Consider the following 16,799-nt stretch of genomic DNA (forward strand, 5'->3'; position numbering starts at 1 on the left):
TCTCTAATAGGGAATTAGGTGTTTTTTTAAAAAGATTTTATTTATTTATTCATGAGAGACATGCAGAGAGAGAGAGGCAGAGACACAGGCAGAGGGAGAAGCAGGCTCCATGCAGGGAGCCTGACGTGGAACTAGATCCGAGGTCTCCAGGATCAGGCCCTGGGCTGAAGGCGCTAAACCGCTGAGCCACCCAGGCTGCCCTTGGAATCACGTTCTGAGGAATAACCTAATTCAGCTCCCAGTTTCCTACTCCACCCCAAATCCACATTGTAATTCTTTATATGCTTAGGATCTGTAATGTTGCAGTGAGTTCTGCATTTATGCAGAGCTCTACTCCCAGGAATATTACTTTTCTTAATGAAAGAATCAGTTAGATTGGGTTTAGTTTCTGCCTTTGCCCACTAATGGCTCTTTGGCTTTGAAATTCAGTCTGTAAGAACCTCAGCTTCTTTGAAATACCAATAGCAACAGTTTAGGAATATTGTGGAAAGAAAACAAATGTAAAGCATCCATCAGAGTGCTTGGCACACAAGTAGACATGTGAGTAATGCTGACTGCTATAATGCTCCTGCTAAAAAGGACAGGGAGAAAGAAGAGAAGAGGAGGAGGAGAAGCAGAGGAAGAAAAGAAGAAAGACAAGAGAAGGACCATGGAATGATTAGAGTAATGAGATTCTAGATTGTACCATAGCCTTTTGGGAGGGTTTTCCCAAGTATCTCTTCTTTTAACTTAATAGCTGTCATCTTCCATGTGATCACAAAGGGTGATGAGAGTCTCTGAAAGGTTTTTTTTTTTTCTTTTCAAGAAGATGCCAATAGAAAGTGCTTCCTACCTTTTCTCTCTTGGCCCTTTGCCCTAACTTTCCACTGTCTTACTGCATTAGCTAACCTCCACACTGCCCCTCCATCAAAAGGCTAGGCCACTTCTCCACCATTATGACAGCTGTGATTCATAAGAGAATGCTTTATCCACAGCCTGCCAAATGGATGTTTCAACCCAATCAGATAATATTGGGGTTAGACTTAAAATTTAAATTAAGTTAGACTCTGCTATCTCTGTTTTGTATGTTACATATGAAAAGTTTACTGATTTTTGTCTAGTAAATTTAACTGTCCCTTTCTTAAAATTAATAGAAAAGACTAACTGGAACATCAAGAAAGCAAATGTAGAATAAGGATGGAAGTTAATTGTCACTACCACTAGTCTTTAAAGTTTAATAGCCAATAAACATAAACATGAAGTGACAGTTGCCTCATTACAAATGTAAACACATATAAACCTACCCAGTAGCAATTTAAAACAAACTTAGAAATACACCTTCTACTTTGGTGATGTCTGAGCCTTTTTCAGCAAAGCTATTGTTCATTTTGATTTATTATTTCCTACCTTAACACTATAGCTGCCCAATGGAGTTACTAAAATAGTTAATTCTCATGAAAATTAGAGTCCTAAGAGAGAAAGATAAGTACCCATCAAATTTCTTTTCGATAGTGGGAAACATAACTAAGATGTGTATTTTCATCCAGAATATCATTGTGTGCCCTGGGCATAGCCATTAGTGTGCTCAAGCCATGTGTATATCAGATCCGTGGATCTCTGGGCATAATCATTGTATGAGAGAAAAGCCACCCATTCACGCAGAAGGAACTGCTTCTGATTCCTGGGTGATCAGGTTTCATTGTTATACAATCAAGATCACTCTTTTGTACTTTCTTTCATAGAAGATGCTTTTGATTAAACAGATTTCTTTAAATTTCTGTGGCTTTGTTCTGTTATAATACAATGAGAATAAGAGAACATCAGTTGCCTCGTGAGTGAGTGACACAGGTTCAAACTGCCTTCAGTCTGAGAAGATGAGCTGTTAGCTGGAAATCCTCCGGCAGAGTTAGCTTTCAGGTCCTGTCTGAGCACAAATCAACATGTTTTTGAGCTTCAGCTGTTGCTTTTGTCAAATGTTGTCTCCCTTTCTGGGTGATGACTTTTGTCATTATCTTTTATGTGGTTTCGCTAAAACAGTGCACTCTCTGTATGAAATATATATAAATCTTCCTACTGCAGGAGTCAGCATCATCATGTGTTGATTACTTATGCTAATTGGCAAATATTAAGGTAAACTTGTCTATGTTAGTAGAGTAGATAGTTTAAATGACTCCATTTCAAAGAGAACTTAGTTTCAGTAATTCGTGCTTTTTTAAACCCACTGCTAAATGTTTACGTTTCCAAGAGCAAAATAAGTAGACAAACAAATAGCTCTTAGTAAAACAACAGTGAGCATTCTCCTGCTCAGAGAAAAAGTGAGATTTCAAATGTGGAGGAGTCTGGGTTGTTACCACCACTTTTAAAAATGTAGACATGTGGGATCCCTGGGTGGTTCAGCGGTTTAGCACCTGCCTTTGGCCCAGGCCCTGATCCTGGAGTCCCGGGATCGGTTCCCACGTCGGGCTCCCTGCATGGAGCCTGCTTCTCCCTCTGCCTGTGTCTCTGCCTCTCTCTCTTTCTCACTCTCTCTCTCTCTCTCTCTGTCTATCATGAATAAGTAAATTAAAAAAAAAATCTAAAAAAAAATGTAGACATGTCTGCTTTTTTAAAAACATAAATTGAATTCAAGCAAGTTTGCACTTTTTTGAAATTCAGTTTATTTCAGAAAAGTTAGCTATAATCACAGTCTTATCTAAATCATAGTGTCTTCCAGTATTTATTATTCGCTCACATGAAATTATCTGTAATTTTAATGAGCCTATCATAGCTTTTATATTCTGTGTTTACAGATACATATTCTTATGTTAGCATAACTTCCATACTTATTATTATAGCAAACAAAGCATAATATAAGTTTCAGGATATAACAGTCCACAGTAATAAACTGTTTCCCTTTTGTTGGGTTATAATAATAGTAGTAACAATAACTATCACTTAGTGATGCCTAAGCAGTTGAGTGTCTGCCTTCCCCTTGGGTTGTGATCCTGGAGTCCCGGGATCGTCTCCCATTGGGCTCCCTGTAGGCAGTCTGCTTCTCCATCTGCCTGTGTCTCTGCCTCCCTCTCTCTTTGTCTCTGATAAATAAATAAATAAAATCTTTAAATAAAAAGTTACTACTTATTGACTACACAGTAAGTATTCTGTTAAGAGCTTCTTTTAACAAAATAGACACCAAGCTTAGTTTAAGTAGAAATGCCTAGAATTTGATATATGTAAGGTTCCACCTCTGTGTGACATTAATCAAGAAAGAACTTCCTATTCTTTGCTCATTTTTAACTTATTCTTCTGAAAAAATTAAAACTGGAAATAGGTTGACCTTGAGGTTGTACCTCCCAGAGTGACACATTTCAAGAAGTGGGAAAGATTGTAATTGAGAACTACTCTTGAACTTGATTTGCCCAAATCTGTAAGATGAAGAGATGTATACTGTTTTGTCCATATTTCCAAATGGATTTCCAGGATAATTAAGCAGTAGGTGCCCCCCAAGAATGTGCTAACTGTTCATTTTTTCAACAGATCCTTACCAGGTTTGCTTTTGCGTTCTTCTTCTGTTCATTCTTCATTTCTTCCTTACCAGATCCTTACCACGTTTGTTTTTGCATTCTTCTTCTGTTCATTCTTCATTTCTTCTTTCAACAAATAACAGATGTCTTGTGCACCAAGCATTTCTGAATCGCTATTATATTCAGGTTGCAGCTGGCATGAAAGAGGTGTTGTCTGGTCAACAAGAGTCAAAAGACTTGGGTGTGGTCTCCGCTGCTAGGCTAGTAGTAGGTAGGCAGAAATGTCTGTGGGGTGTGTGTGTGTGTGTGTGTGTGTGTGTGTGTTACATATCTGTCTTGTGCATGAGACTATAGTGGTCATTTTGATATCATGGTATCAATGAAGATAATCAAGATACAATCTCCTGGGAAAGACACATATTAACAAAGAATACACTATGACTTATAGTATTAGGCTTATGCACAAAAGGTTGTGGCTGTATAATTCTGCCCAAGGGATTCAGGGTGGCAACAAAATTCACTACTGAATTAAACATTTTTTTTCAAGCCAATACCAATTTATCAGTGATATTAGAAAAGAGCTCAATGTTAAAAAGTGTAATCTAAAAAAAAAAAAAAAGTGTAATCTACCCAAAGAAAGCAGAAAATGCAAAGTCAGGAGAGACCTACATTCCAGTAATCCTTTTCTTATAGCTGTCATTGTCATGGTGGATGGATGAGTGTTAGCACAGGAGGGTGGGAAAGTAAGCAGAGGTCGATCTGAGAGAAGGTGGAAGCTGGTAAATATCACATACTTCCCACGTGACAGGCAATATGCTGGACATTCTATGTACTTTTTTTTTCTTCTAAGTTTTGAATAACCCTGTTTTAGAGGTGGTGGAAATGAGACTTTGAATTTGAAGTTGTTCAAGGTCATACAGCAAGAAAATGGTGAATTTGGTGCTCAGAGCCAAGTCTTTGAGATCAGAATCTCTCCCCTCTTCACCAAGATGCAATTAGTACTTAAATGGAAAACCACATCAATGGCTTCTCATTTATTTGTTTTTTTAAAAAGATTTTTAAAAAATTATTCATGAGAGACACACAGAGAGAAGCAGAGATGTAGGCAGAGGGAGAGGCAGGGAGCCCAATGTGGGACTCAACCCCAGGACCCGGGATCACAACCTGAGCTAAAGGTGTGGGTGCTCAACCACTGAGCCACCCAGATGCCCCTCTTTCAGTGTAATTAACTTCTGTGAAGATAAATTTTTGGGATTTTGTTCTGCTTTGTCTCAAACTTCATTGACAGTACAACACGGATGTTCTACAAAACTTATTTTAATTTTCTTTGATGTCTTTCAAATGTAAATGTTTCCTCTTCATAAAGATAGCATGGTTTTCTGTGGGCCACAGAGCAGATTATTTTTAATAAGACTTATAAATTATCTTTTTTATTTTTTAAGTTATATTTAAATGCTAGTTAATATACAGTGTAATATTAGTTTTTGGTATACAATTTAGTGATTCAACACTTACATGCAATACCCGATGTTCATCACAACAGTTTCTTCTTTATAGGCATTATGCTGTGTTTTGTTTACCTTCATCACCCCTTTATCCATCCTTAGATATGGCTAGTGAGAACATCTTGGCCCATTGGAAAATGACACCTATCCTGGTGGCCTGCTTTCTCCATCCATCCGCATCGGCCCAGCCTGTGTGCCAGATTGAATGTGGTGGAGTCTAACCTCCTTTCTGGTGTCTCTTACAGGGAAAAGCCCATTGCCCCTCCCAAACAAGCTTGGCCATGATCAGTTGTTGCATTGCCTTTGGGACTCCCCGTCTTATGAGAGGATTGGATTCCCACCACTTGCTTACAGTCTGCCCGATAGCGTGCTCTTTCTCTAATATTATCCCCTCCAAAAGAAGGGTTAACAATTCTCTAGACCAGAAAGCAGATAACCATTTCAATAAAAGGTCATATAGTCTATATTTTAGACTCTGCGAGTCATGCTATTTGTCACAACCTCTCAACTCTGCCATTGTAGTGTGAAAGCAGCCAGAGACTATGTAAATGAATGGCTGTGGCTATGTTCCAATAAAACTTTATTTATAGACTTTGAAATTTGAATTTCAAATAATTTGCATGCTTCTTTTGATTCCTTTCAACGATTTAAAAATGTAAGACCCATTCTTAGCTCAAAAACAGACAGCAGGCTGCAGTTTGCCAGCCTCTGCTCTAGACAGTGCACCACAGTACTCACTGCTTCTTCAGCAGGGTCATTTTGGGTCTGACTGTTGGAGTCTCTGAATGTAACTTTTTCTACAGCATCTCCAATCCAAAGAAACTTTTTCTAGTTCCTTCCTGGAGGCTTTAGTCATTTCTGTTTGCTCCTGCCTTTGTGCCAGGGAAGGACAGCATGAAGGGATCTGGCATAGGGGAAGGTGCTTAGGTTCTGTTAGCAAGCTGGTATCTGATCTGAGCATGAAAGGTGAATTCTTTTCCTCTGGAAAATTTCTTTGTTCTTAACCTTTTGCCGTTCTTCAGGAATCTCTTTAATTGAGGAAAAATTAAACTGACTGCTAATTAATTTGTAATTCTTTGAGGGAACATATATGAGTATAATTCACATGATTTTTCAAATTACTTATTCTACTTTTTTTCTCTTGAGATCATGTTGCAAACAGGAAGATAACTTTGGCAGGTAAATGAAAGGATTGATGAAACAAAAAATGTGAATTTAGACAAAAAATATAGCCAATTCCTACTTTTGTTGTTGCCATTTACTTGTTCATTTACTTAGCAAATATTTACATGTGCCAGGCACTAAATCCCAAAATGAAATCTCACTTTATAGCTCTACATATGGTGATGAGCAGAGTACCATGCTTATCTTCCAGAGAACTACAGGGGAGGCAGAGATCAATGAAATTCATCTTTCTATGATCTTCTTGGTATCTGTTACTCATATTGTAGGACATATGGGGTACAAGTAAGTGTAGGATGAGGCATGTGCCTGCACACTCCACATGGTATGTTGAAAGAGGTCAGAGTCTGGGCCCAGTTGCTCTACTATTCTGAGCCCTAAATGTTGTAAATGAGATTATCTATGTTGCAGCTTTGTTGTGAAGCCAAAAAAACCCCCAAAAAACTATCATTCAGAGACATGATATAATGTTTGGTATGTAGGCCTTAAAATGTATTCCATATACTTAGGGTGTTAAAAATGCCCTTTGTTTTGTCCTTTTTATTATTATTTATTTTAGAGAAAGAGAGAATGTGAGGGGCAGTGGGGAGAGGCAGAGAGAGGAGAGAGAGACAATCTTAAGCAGACTCTATGTGCAGCAGAGGGCCTGATGTGGGGCTTGATCCCACGATCCTGAGATCATGACCTGAGCTGAAATCTAGAGTCAGACACTTAACTGACTGAGCCACTCAGGCATCTCTGTTTTATTCTTTGTTGGTAAATGTATAGCCTTCAGTAATGTTACACCAATTTACTACTAAATTTACTACTTTCTAATCAGACTTATTTGTTGACTGCATAGTGCATTTCCATGGCTATACTATGCATTGTGGGGAAAACAGAGATGTGTGCATTAAGGCCCTTCTGCTGGATGTCAAACTTTTTTTTTTTTAAGATTTATTTATTCATTCATGAAAGACACACAGAGAGAGAGAGAGAGAGAGAGAGAGAGAGAGAGGCAGATGGAGAAGCAGGCTCCCTGCAGGGAGCCTGATGCAGGACTTAATCCCAGGATTCCAGGATCATGCCCTGGGCCATAGGCAGACGCTTAACCACTGAGTCACCCAGGCATCCCTGCCAAACATTTTTCTTAATGCTGTAGGTTGGAAAGATACTCTTGTATGAATGATATAAAATAACACTTACTGACTTTGTTCTCTCTTTGTGTGTCTTTTTAGATCTGAATAGTGATGGCACATATTTCAGTCTGAATTGCTCAGTGAGCTGTGGATTGATGGAACTATAAACATTCCCGTCCTGATGTACACCTCGAAGGGCCTTCATTAGTAGGTATTTTCTACTATCATTTACATAGTTACATATTGAGATCTTCAACAGAGTATATATTTATAATGAAAAAACGTGCAGGGTAAAGGTGTTCATGTTGCTGTTATGAATGTATTTAGATTTATTCTAGTTATGTGCCAACCAACTGCAAAATGAAAGAACAGGTTAAAATGCATCTGTTATGTATGTGTATGTCTATTTGTATAGTAATATATATGCATTTTCATAGCAGAGTTTAGGAGTATAGAATTTTACCTCTCTTTTAACTGAGAAAAAATTTTATTGGGAAGTTTCAATGCCTTTTGTTTGTGTAATATCATATAAATCTGGCAATATAAGCGTAAAAATTTTACCTAATGTATTGAAGGGGTTTGATTTTTATTATAGTTTTAAACAAGGTATGTGATAACGCTTCCACTTACACATGTGTCCTATGGTAAATGATAGGTGATGTTTATAGTGTCATGAAAAGGGAGTTATGCTATGTCAGAAAACCTTACTTTTATCATATGACTAGTTCCTTAGGTTTCCAGGCCTCAGTTTTCTCCATCTGCAAAATGAGAGGAAGAATTTCTGCTTTACCTAATTAATAAGATTATAGATCCAGTGAGATAATAATATGAAATTATTAGTTAACCACAAACTCCATTAAAAAATCCCATCTAGGTCAGCTGTGACTGACCTATATTTCAATTAGGGAGTTGGACAAAAGTTGTGATCATACTTTGCTTTTTTTTTATTTTTTAAGTTTAAATTCTAGTAATGTTAACAGACAGTATAATATTAGTTTCTGGTGTACAATTAGTGATTCAATACTTCATATGTCACCCGTTGCTCATCACAATAAGTGCGCTCCATAATCCCCATATACTTTCCTTTTTAAGGTGGTTAATACAGCTTGATATTTTGTGTATTATTCCCCTAGAATATAAAATCATACCTAATTTTAATTCATGACTCAAATTAATTTTTTGTATTTGAGAAAATTGTGTTTAAATTTTGAGAAATGAGAGAAACATGTTTTTCAATGCACACTGGACACCCAATCGCCAACTATAAGAATTAGGTTTCTGCTTCTGATCTCCAGAATAGTCACTTATTAGACTTAATTTTGGGAATTTAACTTGGAGGAAAAAAGATACATTAGATACTTTTTATCTAATGTATATGGTAATTATGTTAACTATGTAATATAGTTTATTTTCAGGATACTAAGGACATGATGTAGAAATCCAATCAGATATTATTTGTATGGTTTAATATATTTAATTCCTTTCTACTGCACTCTCTTCAGTACCTCATATGAACATTCTCTTTTGCTAACAGAATACAGCTACTCAGTTTAAAAAATTGAAAATAAAAATCTTAACAAATATATTTAATTAGATTGAGAAAGACTTTTTTCACTAAAATTAAACAAGTTGTTATATAACGAGGCCAATTCAATGAGACTGGTTTGCAAATTATTCTCTAGAAATTGGATATGATTATTATTGAAGAGCAAAAGGTTTATTACATAGTGTTTGCATTTAGGTGAAAAAAAAACCTTAATAGGTAACCTATATTCACTAAGTAATATTGTAGCATAGTCCTTAAGTATGGATGGCTGTCAAGAGTCAGACTGACACCTGACTGGAGTTGCAAGCCAATTCTTTCATTTTCCAGGTTTGCAACGTTGGACAAATCACTTAATCTCTTTGTGCCTTTGTTTGCTCATTCATAAAATAAATCTAATAATAAGAATATTTATCTCATAGGGTTGTTGTGTGGATTGCGTGAGTTACTAGAGTGAAGTGCTTAGGAGTGCTGTGTGGTGCTTAGTAACCAGTTAGTATTAATGGTTATTATTTACTAGACGAGTGTGGGATTGTGGTGACCATCACAGATTTTGGAATCAGAAAGCTCTAGGTTCATAACCATTTGTTAATTTATGGTGGTACTGAACCTTTTGAAGTCTCCGTTTCTGGAGGGAAGAAAAGGAAATAATTAAAATATATCTCATACTGCTTTGGTTACGATGGTTTACTAGAGCATCTGGCAAGGAATGGTAAACAATTCCCTGCATCGAGAGCTGTGAAGATATAATTACAAATTATTATATAATGTAGTTTTAAAGTAATTTTTAAAAAATCAGGATGCCATATATAAGTTATGTTTGCATTTTATGATTTGATTTAACTTATTCATTTGTCTTTTTTGAAATTCTGGATCTAACAAAGTCAATTTTATAATTGGGCACACTTCTAAAGTTCCCTAAATATAACATATGGCAAGAAGGACATTTTCAGAATCAGAGAATATCTCATTTAAGTCTTCATTTTATGTATTTGAAGATTAGAATATCTCAGTGACTATATTTTGACATTCTTTTTAGCTCAAGAACTTATAGTTGTATGTTGAAATTTAGTAATAATAATGGTGAGTACCATCTACTGAGCTAGTTACTGTGCAGTGGGGTTTCATCTCAAATTATGCAACATCATCATGCCATCTTCACAGCAGCTGTTCAAGAACAGCTTCTTTTACAAAGGAGATGTATAATATGCGTTGCACACTACTGATTTACATGCATACTTACATAACCTGAATTTGTAACAGCCTCATCACTTTGGAATGGGCGTATACATATGAAGGCATATCCTATTTTATGAAAGTAGAAAACTAATTTGACTTCTGAAATAAAATTTTGAAAATATAAGCTTCAGATTTTCAGCCATGTTTATTTCATGACCTAGAGAATAAATAGCTTATAAAATTATAATTAATAATATTCCTTCTTTTATCCTTCTGCAACAACTGATATGAATAAAAATGAGAATATGCATTTATTTGAGATATGTCCTCAGTGACAGATGCAAGCAGGTGTTAGTTTTAAGACTGGACAATTTATCCTTAGTAATATCTCATTCAACATATTGTCTTATGTCTTATTTTTTTCATATGAATGGTCAGTGTAAATGCCATGAAATCAGCATGTGTTTCATAGTGAAATCGATTGCTTTCACAAAATTGAGACTAAACTCTTGGTCTCAGTGAATGTGTCCTGTACACCAGGCACCTCACCAAATGGTTTTACATTAATTATTTCTTTTCGCTCAATTAGTTGAAAAGAATTTGATGACTTTTCTCATATTTTGCTTCTCTCTCCCATGGACAGATATTAAAGTGTTTTACTGTCTCTTAGATATGCACTCAACAGATCTGTTTCCTCCAACAAGGAACACATAAATGCAGTAAAAAAATAAGCCTGGGAAACAGAGATAGCTTTGAAGAAGCAGTGGTTTTAACATTTGCTTTTAAATAATGAAGATATATTTTTTTAAGATTTTACTTATTTATTCATAAGAGACACACAGAGAGAGAGAGAGAAAGGGGGAGGGGGCAGAGACACAGGCAGGAGAAGCAGGCTCCATGCAGGGAGCCCAAGGTGGGACTTGATTCCAAGTCTCCAGGATCACGCCCTGGGCCCAAGGTGGCGCTAAACCGCTGAGCCATCCGGGCTGCCCTAAAGAAGATATTTATAATATTTTGAAATCATTTAAAATTTTAGGGGACTAAATAATCTGAAAGGAAATCATGTTTTAAAGTATATTAAATATTTGAACTGGAGAAGTCGAGTATTCCCTTTATTCATTCAACAAATATTTTTGGACCTCCTTCTGTGCAGTAGGCGCTAAGGCTGTGAACAAGAAACAAAATTCCTGTTTTCATAGAGTTTTCTAGGTAGCCTCTGGGGAGTGGGGAGCAGAAAGTATGGAGGAGGACATAAAGTGTATATGTGTATATGTATATATATACATATATATATCTTATTTATATATAATATACGTATATACAAATAGTAATAAATTTAACTTTACATAAAAGCAGTTGCTTTCTATAGCAAAAATAATTATTTTGTTGAATTTTCTCTAAAGCATTATTTTAGATTACAAAGTTGGAAATTCTTATTCACCAAAACTTCATATTCTGATCAATTCCAGAAATGAACATTTTGATAAACTATCACAATCTTTGTTTACAAATGGTTCATGTGTTTCCTATCTTGTTTTCCTTATTCATTGTAAGATTATTTGTAGGTGCTCCAGAATCTAAAGGAGAAATCCTCAGGACTATTTTTGCATCATCAGATTGCTTTGAGAGTGGTTATGGGGACCAAGGGGGGCTGAAAATGTACACACACTGAGACCCAAATGGGAAAAAACAACACAGAAGAAATGCAACTCCAATCTTTTATTCTTCAATCACAGTTGAAGTTCTTTCTCTGCTAAAGCATGGAGTCAAGTGGATGTGTTGCACTTGTGTTACCTAATCATGTGAAAGTTGGTTGTAGAACCAGAGTCATTGATTCATATACATTACCTAATTAGAAATGTAGTATCAGATGTGCAGAGCTTGTGACAAAAGGAAAAAGTAAAAAATTGGATAAACAAAGTATCAGCCATGCACTGTGCTGAGCCAGTGAGTCAATCATTTTTAGTGATTTTTGGATGTGAAATAATGACCTTTTAAGCTCAGCAAATAAGTGTATGTTAAACTCTGATTACTTAGATTGCAGGGATAGATAAAGTAGCCCATTCCTGTTGGGGGGAAATGAAAAACATCATAACCATGCCTCCCTTTAAAAAACATTCCTTTTCTTTTCATGAAGCAGAGCTTTGTGTTTGAAAACTTACCTACTTTCAGGGTTCTCTGAGTATATGATTTTGGTAGCTTTCCCAAATCAAGATCACTTAACTTCCATGCCATTGATGTAAAAATCAGTGCTTGATACAAAATGTGACAAAAGGTTTCATAGCCATTCTTGATAGTGGATTTTTAAATCTAGCTTTTTAAAAATAACATAGATTAAAAAATAATGTAGTCAAATGATAATATCTGATGGCTTTTTGACATGGGGCCCAACAGCACTAGGTAGAGGAACACGAATAGCTCCTCAGTGCTAATTTTGCTTTTTTCCACTACTCCATATAGAGAGCAAAAATAAAGGATTTCTGACAAAGTAAAACTTGTTGACAAAGTATTTATCATTGACTCCCCATCCTGTGTACGAACAACCTGCAAAGTATGGCACTCTAACAGCAGAGTAATTACAGTTGCATTTCAGTGTCTAATACTCCTAATATTTGTCTATTAAAATATATTAAACAGGTTAGAGAAATGTCAGAGTCTTGAGGCACCTGGGTGGCTCTGTTGGTTAAGTGTCTGACTCTTGGTTTCAGCTCAGGTCATGATCTCGGGGTCAGCTGCATTAAGCTCCACGCTCAGCTCACAGTCTACTTGATATTCTCTCTCTCTCTCCCCCTCCCTCGATTGTGTCAAATAAATAAATAAATATTAAAAAGAAAAAAAAAGAATGTCAGAATCTTCTTCAATTCAGCTAGAGATGCATCTCCACCTTCCTTAAGGAGGAAGCACATATGATAAGTTGCAAGATAGAAATAATAAGTCTTAAGGCAAGGAAAAACCCATTGTATGGGAGTTTGAGGTTGTTTATTTCAGTCTTGTTATAACTCTCAGTGGGGAATTAACACAACGTGGGGCACAAAGGAAGAAGCAAATAAATGATCGTTGAGTTAGAATGATGCTTCCTAGTTTCTTTGAGAGATAAACTACAAGCTTAGACTGTATTACCAAAAGTTTATTTTTTTTAACTTTAAAAAGTAACTGAATCATAGACTTTAATCTTATTCTTTCCTTTCTGCCATGGGCCAGGAGATCCTCAGGGGCTGTGTAGAGTGGGGAAAAGCCACTTAATTAGTAGAGAGAGCCCTCTCCCTTTGTTCAGATTCTGTTTTGCCAGCTAATGAGTAAGGCAACTGAATCACATCACTCCTGACACTCAGATTTCTGTGTTCAGCTGGCTGCTGAACAAAAAACTAGGCTTTCCATTGGAGTTCTCTGTCAGCGTTGGTCAAACTTCAAGGGTGACCCTGAGTTGATCATAATCAGCTTAGTAGATTGCCGGCAGCATTTTTAGATGAAACACGGGAAAACAAAAAAGGCCCGAGTATATCCCATCATTACTTTTTATAAAGCCTTTGTTTCATTTATATTTGTGTATAGATGTGTTAAAGATAAAGTGTGTTTATTATTGGGGGCCACAGTCAAAAAAGTTAGAAAACTGCTATTACTCATCTAATCCCCTCTCCTTCTTCTAAATTCTGTCTTCTTAATTTGTCCTTTTTAGTCCATACTTTTTTCAAAATCTTCATTTCAGTAATTCCTTTATATCAGTATAGATAGTTTCTTATTCCTCAGTATCTCTCTCATGATAGCCAACACTTAGTACAGAGATCCCTGGGGTGCTCTGTAAATGTCATTTGAAGTAAGGAGTTCATGGCATTCAGACAGCAGTTACAATTTTATAAACCCAAATTTGAATTTAATTTTTAATTCCCCGCTTACTCCTCCCCTAGTACCTGTTATGACCACTGGTGCAGTTCCCCGTTGGAATTCCTCACCTCTTTAACTGAAGTGAGTGATCAGTCCAGATGACCTCATGTCTTATTTTTTTTTAATTTTTATTTATTTATGATAGTCACACACACACACACACACACACACACACAGAGAGAGAGAGACAGACAGAGAGAGAGAGAGAGAGAGGCAGAGACACAGGCAGAGGGAGAAGCAGGCTCCATGCACCGGGAGCCCGATGTGGGATTCGATCCCGGGTCTCCAGGATCGTGCCCTGGGCCAAAGGCAGGCGCTAAACCGCTGCGCCACCCAGGGATCCCGACCTCATGTCCTATTAAACAATCCTATTCTTGGGGTGCCTGGCTGGCCCAATCAGGTGAACATCTGACTCTTGATTTCAGTTCAGGTCAAGAACTCAGGATCCTGAGATTGAGTCCCGCATGAGGCTCTACTCTGGGCATGGAATCTGCCTAAGATTCTCTCTCTCCCTCTGCCCCCCATCCTGTGCTCACTCTCTCTGTCTCTCTCTTAAATCCAAATAAAACCAATCCTATTCTTTAGCCTGACGTGACTACTATTTGGTCCTGTGATTTTATACCTAAACTATTACAATTAGCATTGTAATAGACTCGGACTGCAGCATTACTCCCTCTGGTATGTTATTGCTCTTGCTGTTGGAATCCTTTCTAACACAGAATTCTGAATATTTTACTCTTTGTACAAACATTCCCCATAGCCCTTTGCCTTGAGATTAAAATCCAGGCACATTTCAGTGAGAAGAAGCGGCCCTCCTGTAAATTCTTTAAATATATCCAGCTCCACCAACTCACACAGCTAACATTTGAGCTCGGGTTGGTATTCTCAGCTATTCCACATATTAAGATCTTTTGTGTTACTGGGCCACAAGCCTGGACTAGCCTCTGTTCTCCTCTTTGCCTAGAATGCCTTCACCTTCTGTTATGCCTGGAAAATGCCAACACATCCATTAAGATATTGGTCCAAGTTTTTTGCCAAATGTAAGAATTCTGAGTCCCCTGAGTCTGCTTCTCTGCCATTACTTACTAAGTATTTATGGAACTGAAATCCTTCACTGTATGTTCAGCTTCCTGGCCCTAATAGGACTCTTAAGCTTCTCTTGCATCTGTGTTGCCAAGTTCCCTTTGCAATCCAAGATAGAACATGTCACAGTGCTGAGCCCTAGCAGGATGCTCAGTCCACACTGGCTGAGTGAATTCTTGTGCCAGAAACATCTAAGATATCTGCCAGTCCTCTTTCACTGATATGGCCCTCCTTATCTTCTTATCCCCACTCTATCACTGGGATAGTTCTTGCTGACCTCATAATAATTATGACATAAAATGATAATCACCATAACCATTCTCCATCACTTTCTCTAAATCTGTGAGTTTTATAATACATGAAAAGGTTGTCTAAGAAAAGCAGTATGTCTCCATTATTCACAGTCCATGGAAATACCTTGATAACCAGTTGATACTCTGGACCTGGATTAAGATCATTTTACATGGATTCACCAGTTTATATTACTACAGTATATTTCCTAAAGAAATGTTCCAATATGGGCACAAATGCTTATTTAAATACTAGTATTTAAAATCAGATCTTGAGGGGCACCTGAGTGGCTTAGTCAGTTAAATGTCTGCCTTTGGTTCAGGTCATGATCTCAGGGTCCTGGGATCGAGCCCCATATAATGAGCAGGGAGCCTGCTTCTCCTTCTCCCTCTGCCTCTCCGCTCCCGCCTTGTGTGCACACTCTTGCACATGCTCTCTCTCTCTTTCTCTCTGTCTCTCAAATAAATAAATAAAATCTTTAAAAATATAAAACATAAGGATAATAACATCAGATCTTGGATTTCATCTTAACATTGACCCTAACCTTGACCTTGAATACTGTTTACAAAACATTTTCCCTGGTTACTTTATTATAATCAAAAGTTTCTAATTAAATGCAAACAACTGACAGTTTAACCACCGCATCAGAGTTTAACATCAAATTCTGAGGGACTGACTTTTTTAAATATAAAATTTTCTTTGTAAGATTTCAAAGAAAACTAGGAAGAATTTCAAGAGAGAGCATAGTGACTTGTTTATTTTGGTAAAGACATATCTGTTATAGGAAGCTAATCAACATTTCTTGTGCCTGAATTGATGACATTGTTACATTTCACTGGAAGGCCACAATAGCATATGTTTAATAAGGGAAAGTATTGCATTGATTTTATAACTGTAGATGTGTATATATATATATGACACTATTCCAATGACTATGATGTGCCTTAATCACATTTTTCCCCTTTTTTGTTATTGCAGAACTCAGTTCTTATACAGTTGATCATTTCCAGTGTGTCATCCAAATCCATCATTAAGGAGTAATAAAACATTTCATGGCTCTTTTGTTTTGAAATGAACAGCAGTGGATGTCACATTGCATTTTTCCAAGTAAATTTAAGAGTGATGGATAAACTAACTATATATACCATTTATTTGGAAGAAAAAGTACAAATGGGGAGGTATAGTAACTTGTATGCAAAAATTCTCTGGGACCAAAAATTTATGTATGCAAAGAACAAGAAAAAAATATTGAGAAATGTTTTGTGTTGTAAAAAAAATTAAACAATACCCTTATAAAGCACATTAATTAGAAAATATATCAATACTTCTATTTCTCAGTTAAGAAATTTTTAGAAATGTTAGGGAAAGAAATACTGTTGAACTGTTTTTGCTAAACCTTTCTTTAATGTATCCTGCTGTTTTATTATAACTCAGAGGCTGAGTGATGTTTTTATTGTCGTTAATTTTCCCATATTTTTATAAACTTTAAAATACAAAAAAAGATCCAAAAAGTAATACAAAACACCTCTAATCT

The 16,799-nt window shown here is 36.6% G+C and overlaps 1 protein-coding gene across 13 annotated transcripts in view; it reads left to right on the forward strand.

Moving 5' to 3' along the window:
* CHRM3 (cholinergic receptor muscarinic 3) overlaps window positions 1-16,799 on the forward strand; it is a 504,026-nt gene that overhangs the window by 137,633 nt on the left and 349,594 nt on the right. For 11 of the 13 annotated variants that reach the window (XM_041747554.1, XM_041747545.1, XM_041747543.1 and 8 more), the window contains exon 2: window positions 7,387-7,494. The exons of 1 other annotated variant lie outside the window; for it this stretch is intronic. The gene's annotated coding sequence lies outside the window, so the exon portion shown is untranslated. Of the gene's footprint in view, window positions 1-7,386; window positions 7,499-16,799 lie in introns of all 13 variants that reach the window. One more of the 13 variants, XM_041747550.1, reaches the window with a different exon arrangement.

Source organism: Vulpes lagopus, chromosome 3, assembly GCF_018345385.1.
Source record: "Vulpes lagopus strain Blue_001 chromosome 3, ASM1834538v1, whole genome shotgun sequence".
NCBI classification, from domain to species: Eukaryota; Metazoa; Chordata; class Mammalia; order Carnivora; family Canidae; genus Vulpes; species Vulpes lagopus.